Source organism: Camelus dromedarius, unplaced genomic scaffold (assembly GCF_036321535.1).
Source record: "Camelus dromedarius isolate mCamDro1 unplaced genomic scaffold, mCamDro1.pat HAP1_SCAFFOLD_65, whole genome shotgun sequence".
Taxonomy (NCBI): Eukaryota; Metazoa; Chordata; class Mammalia; order Artiodactyla; family Camelidae; genus Camelus; species Camelus dromedarius.
The window spans coordinates 47521-58010 of record NW_026989762.1 but is presented as its reverse complement, the minus strand read 5'-3'; positions in this window follow the sequence as shown (position 1 = coordinate 58010).

The following is a 10490-nucleotide window of genomic DNA, read 5'->3' as shown; positions in this document are numbered from 1 at the left end:
TCACAAGAATATCAAACTTCCTCACTCTTGGTCAACATTGACAGATTGTAATTGATCTTAGCATGTTATACATACTCCAGTTAAGTATTTTTCCCCCTTTGTCTGTGATCGTCTACAGAGAAAACTGGCCTGCTAGTAGCTGAGAGTCCATCTCTGCCTTTGCTCTTTCATTTTTCCTGAACTTCCCGTGTGGGATAATTTCTCATATTGCTTTCCCTGATCCTAACTTACTTATTATAATTAAGCGGGGTGTAGGAATAGGAATATAGTATAGTTATGAATGTACAATAACATATATTCCATTATTCTAAATTGATTTAAATTTACTTAAAAATTATACTTGAAGATAGAGTGCCTCATTTGGAAGGGAAGGGGGTCTACAGAATATTTGCTTTTATAAAGGGGGTATTGGGCCTGAAATGATAGCTATGGCCATAAGTTAGCAACGTTTGCTAGGAACTGGGTTGATGTTAACTCTGCTAGTTCTGCTCCATAGATCATAGTCCTTTGTAGATCTATGGTCTATTGTAGACTTTGTGTGTTAGGTGCAGCATTTATCACGTTTTATGTACCGCATTATATATATGACATTCAGTAGCTTACCCTTCTAAATGAAAAGATAAAAGGACTATAGATGAGTAGATTCTTAGTGAGCTGTTCCCCGCCCTCTCCCATTCCCACTAATTTGGTTAGAGATAGCCAATACAGAAGATTCTTTAAACATGTGGATGAGGATAGAAACTCAATCCTTAACCATTACACAGTTTCAGGACTGACTTTAAATTAAATTTTAGGCTATCATTAGCAGTGTACCGCTATTCTCAGGTTTCTTTTATAGTCTCTTGTTTCGATGACCTTTTCGTACTTCGGTCTTTGCTTAATTTCATTCAGAGGTAGAAAATACGGTAATTTTTAACAACTCCTTGGTAATTCTGCAAATACAAAGGAACTTTTAAAAAGGCAGATTTAAAAAGAAAAGAATTGATTTGATTCCAAAGCTGGTATGAACATATTTTAAGGCAGAGGAAAGATAAGGAGCAAGATGAATCTTAAGATTATAAGAGGCCCATCAAATTGACCTACATGAGCTCACAGAAGTTACACGTTTCCTAAGGCCAAGGAACTGTTTCATGACCTTGAAGGGTATATTAGTATTTCTATGTAAGTCATTACATTTTCAAACATTGGAACTGCTCAGATTTGGTTCACTGCACAAACCAATCACTTAGAATGTTAAAGAGCATGACTTTGGTCTCCTGGAGACAGCTCTTCTGTGATTGAGCTCTCCTTTGCACGGCCTGTCTACCTTCCCTTTGAATTTTTTTTTCTTGTTGTTGTTGTTTTTTTTTTTTTTTTTTTTTTTTCCCCTTGTCAGCCTACATTGTGAATGCAACTGATAGAACAAACACCAACACCTAACACTGGAAACTCTCTCCTCTGAACTCATTTGAAACACATGCTGAGGTTCTCAATCGGCAAGTTTTATAAAATGTCAGAACGTTTTATTAGAGTTGGGAGTGATTGTTGGACTCATTATAATCACACAGGGAGCTTAAGAAAATACTAATGCCTCAGCCCCACCTTCAGAAATTCTGAATTAACTTGTCTGGGGAAGGCTGCAGGCCCCTATGTTTTTAAAAAGTTTTCCAAGCAATTTGAATGTCCAGCCAATTGGAGAACCACTGGGCTAGTCCCATGCGATCAGATAAAAACAGAAATTCATATAGGATTGGACATAGCAAAGGGCACAAAACTACACATCAGAATAGCTGAGACTAAACACTGACGGCGCCGGCCCTCCCCGCCCCGCAGAGGCCCGCGCGGCCTCCCTCCGCCGCGGGGACCCGGGGTGGCAGCCGCCGCAACCCCCGTCCTTCCCGCGCCCCGCGCCCTGCCGCCGCCGCCGCCGCCGCCGCCGCCGCCGCCGCCGCAGCCCGCACTCACCTCAGGGGCGCAACCGGCACAGCCGGCCGTCGGCCTCGTTCCCGCCGAAGCGTCTCGGTGCGGTACTCACTGCGCGGGCCGGTTCTTCCCCGGCGGTCGCAGGGGGTTCAGGGATGGGGGGGCGGGGAACGGCCGTCACACGAGCAACGACCCGAAGCGCCGCCTGGTGGCATTTTCCACAGGCCGGCGCCACCGCAGCCGCCTTGGGTCCGCACAGCCCCCTGCCGGCCGCAGCTCTTGCTGTCTCGCCGAGCCGACAAGCCTCCGCGGACAAGGGAGGGAGCCGCGGCGCGAGTCGGAGGCCGGGCGGGGGTGTGCGCAGACTCTTTCCTCTGGGGACTGCGCGCATGCGCACCAGCGGGGCGGGAAACGCGGCCCCTGCGTGGGGGCGGGACCCGCGGCCGCTGCGAGGGGGCCGGCCCCGCCCAGGGGCGCTGGTCAGGCTCAGCCAATCGCGAGCGCCGGGTGCCTCTTGGCGCGGGCGATTTGAATGGTTCGCGGCCGCCCGAGGTGGCGGCAGGTGGGCACGCCGCTGCCCTTTTGGAGTTTCTCTGAGATCGGGAGGGGAACCCGCCCCTCGTCCTTTCGCCGGAGCCCCACCCTCCCCAGGCCGCGGGACTGGCGAAAAAAAAAACAGCTGGGAAAGTAAAACAACACTGACTTCAGGATAACGGTTACCTCTTTGGATGCAAAGAAGGGAATGGGATAAAGGAAAGGTGAAAAAGAAACTTCAAGCATTTGTATACGATCTGATTTCTGAAAAGAAAGATTTTTAAATGCTAACGTTTTGCCACAATGCGTCAATGTTTTAAAGAAATAAAATGTTAATATGTAATTTTATTACATAAAAACCCAAAATATAGCCATGCATATGCACACAGATATGCATATTTTATATGTAAACATAAACAACATGATTCAATGAATAAAATGATAGAGATTTTCTTTATCATTGAGCTTTATTCTTTTCCTGAACTTAAGGTTATTTCAGGTACTTCAGGGCTCCAGAGCTTGCCAGGAGACGCACATGTCCAAGAAGGCCAGTCCCCAGCAGGGAAGCAGGATGGAGCCCCAGGTGCAGGTAGGTCACGGCACGATGGGGGTACTGGGGATGGTCGAAGGCAGGCAGGGAGGCTCGGGCTCAGGCAACGGGGAGGGAAGCATCGGGGTGTACGTGGGGCACAGGTAGGCCAAGGCAGGATGCAGTGAGGGGCGCTGTGTGGGACCCAAGTAGGAAGGGAGGGGAGGGGTGCTTCAGGAGCCAGGGTCGGGCTATCCCCTCCCCCCACCTCCTGCCACCTCCCAAAGCAGCAGCTGAGTCCCTCCTGAGCTCCCTGTCGGACAGGCCCAGCTTTGGCATCTGCGTCCTTGCCCCAAGTTGCTACACGGCTCCCCTCATCTGGAGCCCCCGGCCCACTTTCCTTTCCCACCACAGACTGAATGCATCTTTGGACATGTGGCTGGCTCTGGGATGAAATGTTTCCAGGGCACTTCATTGGCACTCTTAACTCGTGTCATAACACACTGAATTGTTTTATAAGTACGTTTATAAATAGCTCATTCACAAGAATATCAAACTTCCTCACTCTTGGTCAACATTGACAGATTGTAATTGATCTTAGCATGTTATACATACTCCAGTTAAGTATTTTTCCCCCTTTGTCTGTGATCGTCTACAGAGAAAACTGGCCTGCTAGTAGCTGAGAGTCCATCTCTGCCTTTGCTCTTTCATTTTTCCTGAACTTCCCGTGTGGGATAATTTCTCATATTGCTTTCCCTGATCCTAACTTACTTATTATAATTAAGCGGGGTGTAGGAATAGGAATATAGTATAGTTATGAATGTACAATAACATATATTCCATTATTCTAAATTGATTTAAATTTACTTAAAAATTATAGTTGAAGATAGAGTGCCTCATTTGGAAGGGAAGGGGGTCTACAGAATATTTGCTTTTATAAAGGGGGTATTGGGCCTGAAATGATAGCTATGGCCATAAGTTAGCAACGTTTGCTAGGAACTGGGTTGATGTTAACTCTGCTAGTTCTGCTCCATAGATCATAGTCCTTTGTAGATCTATGGTCTATTGTAGACTTTGTGTGTTAGGTGCAGCATTTATCACGTTTTATGTACCGCATTATATATATGACATTCAGTAGCTTACCCTTCTAAATGAAAAGATAAAAGGACTATAGATGAGTAGATTCTTAGTGAGCTGTTCCCCGCCCTCTCCCATTCCCACTAATTTGGTTAGAGATAGCCAATACAGAAGATTCTTTAAACATGTGGATGAGGATAGAAACTCAATCCTTAACCATTACACAGTTTCAGGACTGACTTTAAATTAAATTTTAGGCTATCATTAGCAGTGTACCGCTATTCTCAGGTTTCTTTTATAGTCTCTTGTTTCGATGACCTTTTCGTACTTCGGTCTTTGCTTAATTTCATTCAGAGGTAGAAAATACGGTAATTTTTAACAACTCCTTGGTAATTCTGCAAATACAAAGGAACTTTTAAAAAGGCAGATTTAAAAAGAAAAGAATTGATTTGATTCCAAAGCTGGTATGAACATATTTTAATGCAGAGGAAAGATAAGGAGCAAGATGAATCTTAAGATTATAAGAGGCCCATCAAATTGACCTACATGAGCTCACAGAAGTTACACGTTTCCTAAGGCCAAGGAACTGTTTCATGACCTTGAAGGGTATATTAGTATTTCTATGTAAGTCATTACATTTTCAAACATTGGAACTGCTCAGATTTGGTTCACTGCACAAACCAATCACTTAGAATGTTAAAGAGCATGACTTTGGTCTCCTGGAGACAGCTCTTCTGTGATTGAGCTCTCCTTTGCACGGCCTGTCTACCTTCCCTTTGAATTTTTTTTTCTTGTTGTTGTTGTTTTTTTTTTTTTTTTTTTTTTTTCCCCTTGTCAGCCTACATTGTGAATGCAACTGATAGAACAAACACCAACACCTAACACTGGAAACTCTCTCCTCTGAACTCATTTGAAACACATGCTGAGGTTCTCAATCGGCAAGTTTTATAAAATGTCAGAACGTTTTATTAGAGTTGGGAGTGATTGTTGGACTCATTATAATCACACAGGGAGCTTAAGAAAATACTAATGCCTCAGCCCCACCTTCAGAAATTCTGAATTAACTTGTCTGGGGAAGGCTGCAGGCCCCTATGTTTTTAAAAAGTTTTCCAAGCAATTTGAATGTCCAGCCAATTGGAGAACCACTGGGCTAGTCCCATGCGATCAGATAAAAACAGAAATTCATATAGGATTGGACATAGCAAAGGGCACAAAACTAGACATCAGAATAGCTGAGACTAAACACTGACGGCGCCGGCCCTCCCCGCCCCGCAGAGGCCCGCGCGGCCTCCCTCCGCCGCGGGGACCCGGGGTGGCAGCCGCCGCAACCCCCGTCCTTCCCGCGCCCCGGGCCCTGCCGACGCCGCCGCCGCCGCCGCCGCCGCCGCCGCCGCAGCCCGCACTCACCTCAGGGGCGCAACCGGCACAGCCGGCCGTCGGCCTCGTTCCCGCCGAAGCGTCTCGGTGCGGTACTCACTGCGCGGGCCGGTTCTTCCCCGGCGGTCGCAGGGGGTTCAGGGATGGGGGGGCGGGGAACGGACGTCACACGAGCAACGACCCGAAGCGCCGCCTGGTGGCATTTTCCACAGGCCGGCGCCACCGCAGCCGCCTTGGGTCCGCACAGCCCCCTGCCGGCCGCAGCTCTTGCTGTCTCGCCGAGCCGACAAGCCTCCGCGGACAAGGGAGGGAGCCGCGGCGCGAGTTGGAGGCCGGGCGGGGGTGTGCGCAGACTCTTCCCTCTGGGGACTGCGCGCATGCGCAACAGCGGGGCGGGACCCGAGGCCCCTGCGTGGGGGCGGGACCCGCGGCCGCTGCGAGGGGGCCGGCCCCGCCCAGGGGCGCTGGTCCGGCTCAGCCAATCGCGAGCGCCGGGTACCTCTTGGCGCGGGCGATTTGAATGGTTCGCGGCCGCCCGAGGTGGCGGCAGGTGGGCACGCCGCTGCCCTTTTGGGAGCTTCTCTGAGATCGGGAGGGGAACCCGCCCCTCGTCCTTTCGCCGGAGCCCCACCCTCCCCAGGCCGCGGGACTGGCGAAAAAAAAAACAGCTGGGAAAGTAAAACAACACTGACTTCAGGATAACGGTTACCTCTTTGGATGCAAAGAAGGGAATGGGATAAAGGAAAGGTGAAAAAGAAACTTCAAGCATTTGTATACGATCTGATTTCTGAAAAGAAAGATTTTTAAATGCTAACGTTTTGCCACAATGCGTCAATGTTTTAAAGAAATAAAATGTTAATATGTAATTTTATTACATAAAAACCCAAAATATAGCCATGCATATGCACACAGATATGCATATTTTATATGTAAACATAAACAACATGATTCAATGAATAAAATGATAGAGATTTTCTTTATCATTGAGCTTTATTCTTTTCCTGAACTTAAGGTTATTTCAGGTACTTCAGGGCTCCAGAGCTTGCCAGGAGATGCACATGTCCAAGAAGGCCAGTCCCCAGCAGGGAAGCAGGATGGAGCCCCAGGTGCAGGTAGGTCACGGCACGATGGGGGTACTGGGGATGGTCGAAGGCAGGCAGTGAGGCTCGGGCTCAGGCAACGGGGAGGGAAGCATCGGGGTGTATGTGGGGCACAGGTAGGCCAAGGCAGGATGCAGTGAGGGGCGCTGTGTGGGACCCAAGTAGGAAGGGAGGGGAGGGGTGCTTCAGGAGCCAGGGTCGGGCTATCCCCTCCCCCCACCTCCTGCCACCTCCCAAAGCAGCAGCTGAGTCCCTCCTGAGCTCCCTGTCGGACAGGCCCAGCTTTGGCATCTGCGTCCTTGCCCCAAGTTGCTACACGGCTCCCCTCATCTGGAGCCCCCGGCCCACTTTCCTTTCCCACCACAGACTGAATGCATCTTTGGACATGTGGCTGGCTCTGGGATGAAATGTTTCCAGGGCACTTCATTGGCACTCTTAACTCGTGTCATAACACACTGAATTGTTTTATAAGTACGTTTATAAATAGCTCATTCACAAGAATATCAAACTTCCTCACTCTTGGTCAACATTGACAGATTGTAATTGATCTTAGCATGTTATACATACTCCAGTTAAGTATTTTTCCCCCTTTGTCTGTGATCGTCTACAGAGAAAACTGGCCTGCTAGTAGCTGAGAGTCCATCTCTGCCTTTGCTCTTTCATTTTTCCTGAACTTCCCGTGTGGGATAATTTCTCATATTGCTTTCCCTGATCCTAACTTACTTATTATAATTAAGCGGGGTGTAGGAATAGGAATATAGTATAGTTATGAATGTACAATAACATATATTCCATTATTCTAAATTGATTTAAATTTACTTAAAAATTATACTTGAAGATAGAGTGCCTCATTTGGAAGGGAAGGGGGTCTACAGAATATTTGCTTTTATAAAGGGGGTATTGGGCCTGAAATGATAGCTATGGCCATAAGTTAGCAACGTTTGCTAGGAACTGGGTTGATGTTAACTCTGCTAGTTCTGATCCATAGATCATAGTCCTTTGTAGATCTATGGTCTATTGTAGACTTTGTGTGTTAGGTGCAGCATTTATCACATTTTATGTACCGCATTATATATATGACATTCAGTAGCTTACCCTTCTAAATGAAAAGATAAAAGGACTATAGATGAGTAGATTCTTAGTGAGCTGTTCCCCGCCCTCTCCCATTCCCACTAATTTGGTTAGAGATAGCCAATACAGAAGATTCTTTAAACATGTGGATGAGGATAGAAACTCAATCCTTAACCATTACACAGTTTCAGGACTGACTTTAAATTAAATTTTAGGCTATCATTAGCAGTGTACCGCTATTCTCAGGTTTCTTTTATAGTCTCTTGTTTCGATGACCTTTTCGTACTTCGGTCTTTGCTTAATTTCATTCAGAGGTAGAAAATACGGTAATTTTTAACAACTCCTTGGTAATTCTGCAAATACAAAGGAACTTTTAAAAAGGCAGATTTAAAAAGAAAAGAATTGATTTGATTCCAAAGCTGGTATTAACATATTTTAATGCAGAGGAAAGATAAGGAGCAAGATGAATCTTAAGATTATAAGAGGCCCATCAAATTGACCTACATGAGCTCACAGAAGTTACACGTTTCCTAAGGCCAAGGAACTGTTTCATGACCTTGAAGGGTATATTAGTATTTCTATGTAAGTCATTACATTTTCAAACATTGGAACTGCTCAGATTTGGTTCACTGCACAAACCAATCACTTAGAATGTTAAAGAGCATGACTTTGGTCTCCTGGAGACAGCTCTTCTGTGATTGAGCTCTCCTTTGCACGGCCTGTCTACCTTCCCTTTGAATTTTTTTTTCTTGTTGTTGTTGTTTTTTTTTTTTTTTCCCCTTGTCAGCCTACATTGTGAATGCAACTGATAGAACAAACACCAACACCTAACACTGGAAACTCTCTCCTCTGAACTCATTTGAAACACATGCTGAGGTTCTCAATCGGCAAGTTTTATAAAATGTCAGAACGTTTTATTAGAGTTGGGAGTGATTGTTGGACTCATTATAATCACACAGGGAGCTTAAGAAAATACTAATGCCTCAGCCCCACCTTCAGAAATTCTGAATTAACTTGTCTGGGGAAGGCTGCAGGCCCCTATGTTTTTAAAAAGTTTTCCAAGCAATTTGAATGTCCAGCCAATTGGAGAACCACTGGGCTAGTCCCATGCGATCAGATAAAAACAGAAATTCATATAGGATTGGACATAGCAAAGGGCACAAAACTACACATCAGAATAGCTGAGACTAAACACTGACGGCGCCGGCCCTCCCCGCCCCGCAGAGGCCCGCGCGGCCTCCCTCCGCCGCGGGGACCCGGGGTGGCAGCCGCCGCAACCCCCGTCCTTCCCGCGCCCCGCGCCCTGCCGCCGCCGCCGCCGCCGCCGCCGCCGCCGCCGCCGCAGCCCGCACTCACCTCAGGGGCGCAACCGGCACAGCCGGCCGTCGGCCTCGTTCCCGCCGAAGCGTCTCGGTGCGGTACTCACTGCGCGGGCCGGTTCTTCCCCGGCGGTCGCAGGGGGTTCAGGGATGGGGGGGCGGGGAACGGCCGTCACACGAGCAACGACCCGAAGCGCCGCCTGGTGGCATTTTCCACAGGCCGGCGCCACCGCAGCCGCCTTGGGTCCGCACAGCCCCCTGCCGGCCGCAGCTCTTGCTGTCTCGCCGAGCCGACAAGCCTCCGCGGACAAGGGAGGGAGCCGCGGCGCGAGTCGGAGGCCGGGCGGGGGTGTGCGCAGACTCTTTCCTCTGGGGACTGCGCGCATGCGCACCAGCGGGGCGGGAAACGCGGCCCCTGCGTGGGGGCGGGACCCGCGGCCGCTGCGAGGGGGCCGGCCCCGCCCAGGGGCGCTGGTCAGGCTCAGCCAATCGCGAGCGCCGGGTGCCTCTTGGCGCGGGCGATTTGAATGGTTCGCGGCCGCCCGAGGTGGCGGCAGGTGGGCACGCCGCTGCCCTTTTGGAGTTTCTCTGAGATCGGGAGGGGAACCCGCCCCTCGTCCTTTCGCCGGAGCCCCACCCTCCCCAGGCCGCGGGACTGGCGAAAAAAAAAACAGCTGGGAAAGTAAAACAACACTGACTTCAGGATAACGGTTACCTCTTTGGATGCAAAGAAGGGAATGGGATAAAGGAAAGGTGAAAAAGAAACTTCAAGCATTTGTATACGATCTGATTTCTGAAAAGAAAGATTTTTAAATGCTAACGTTTTGCCACAATGCGTCAATGTTTTAAAGAAATAAAATGTTAATATGTAATTTTATTACATAAAAACCCAAAATATAGCCATGCATATGCACACAGATATGCATATTTTATATGTAAACATAAACAACATGATTCAATGAATAAAATGATAGAGATTTTCTTTATCATTGAGCTTTATTCTTTTCCTGAACTTAAGGTTATTTCAGGTACTTCAGGGCTCCAGAGCTTGCCAGGAGACGCACATGTCCAAGAAGGCCAGTCCCCAGCAGGGAAGCAGGATGGAGCCCCAGGTGCAGGTAGGTCACGGCACGATGGGGGTACTGGGGATGGTCGAAGGCAGGCAGGGAGGCTCGGGCTCAGGCAACGGGGAGGGAAGCATCGGGGTGTACGTGGGGCACAGGTAGGCCAAGGCAGGATGCAGTGAGGGGCGCTGTGTGGGACCCAAGTAGGAAGGGAGGGGAGGGGTGCTTCAGGAGCCAGGGTCGGGCTATCCCCTCCCCCCACCTCCTGCCACCTCCCAAAGCAGCAGCTGAGTCCCTCCTGAGCTCCCTGTCGGACAGGCCCAGCTTTGGCATCTGCGTCCTTGCCCCAAGTTGCTACACGGCTCCCCTCATCTGGAGCCCCCGGCCCACTTTCCTTTCCCACCACAGACTGAATGCATCTTTGGACATGTGGCTGGCTCTGGGATGAAATGTTTCCAGGGCACTTCATTGGCACTCTTAACTCGTGTCATAACACACTGAATTGTTTTATAAGTAC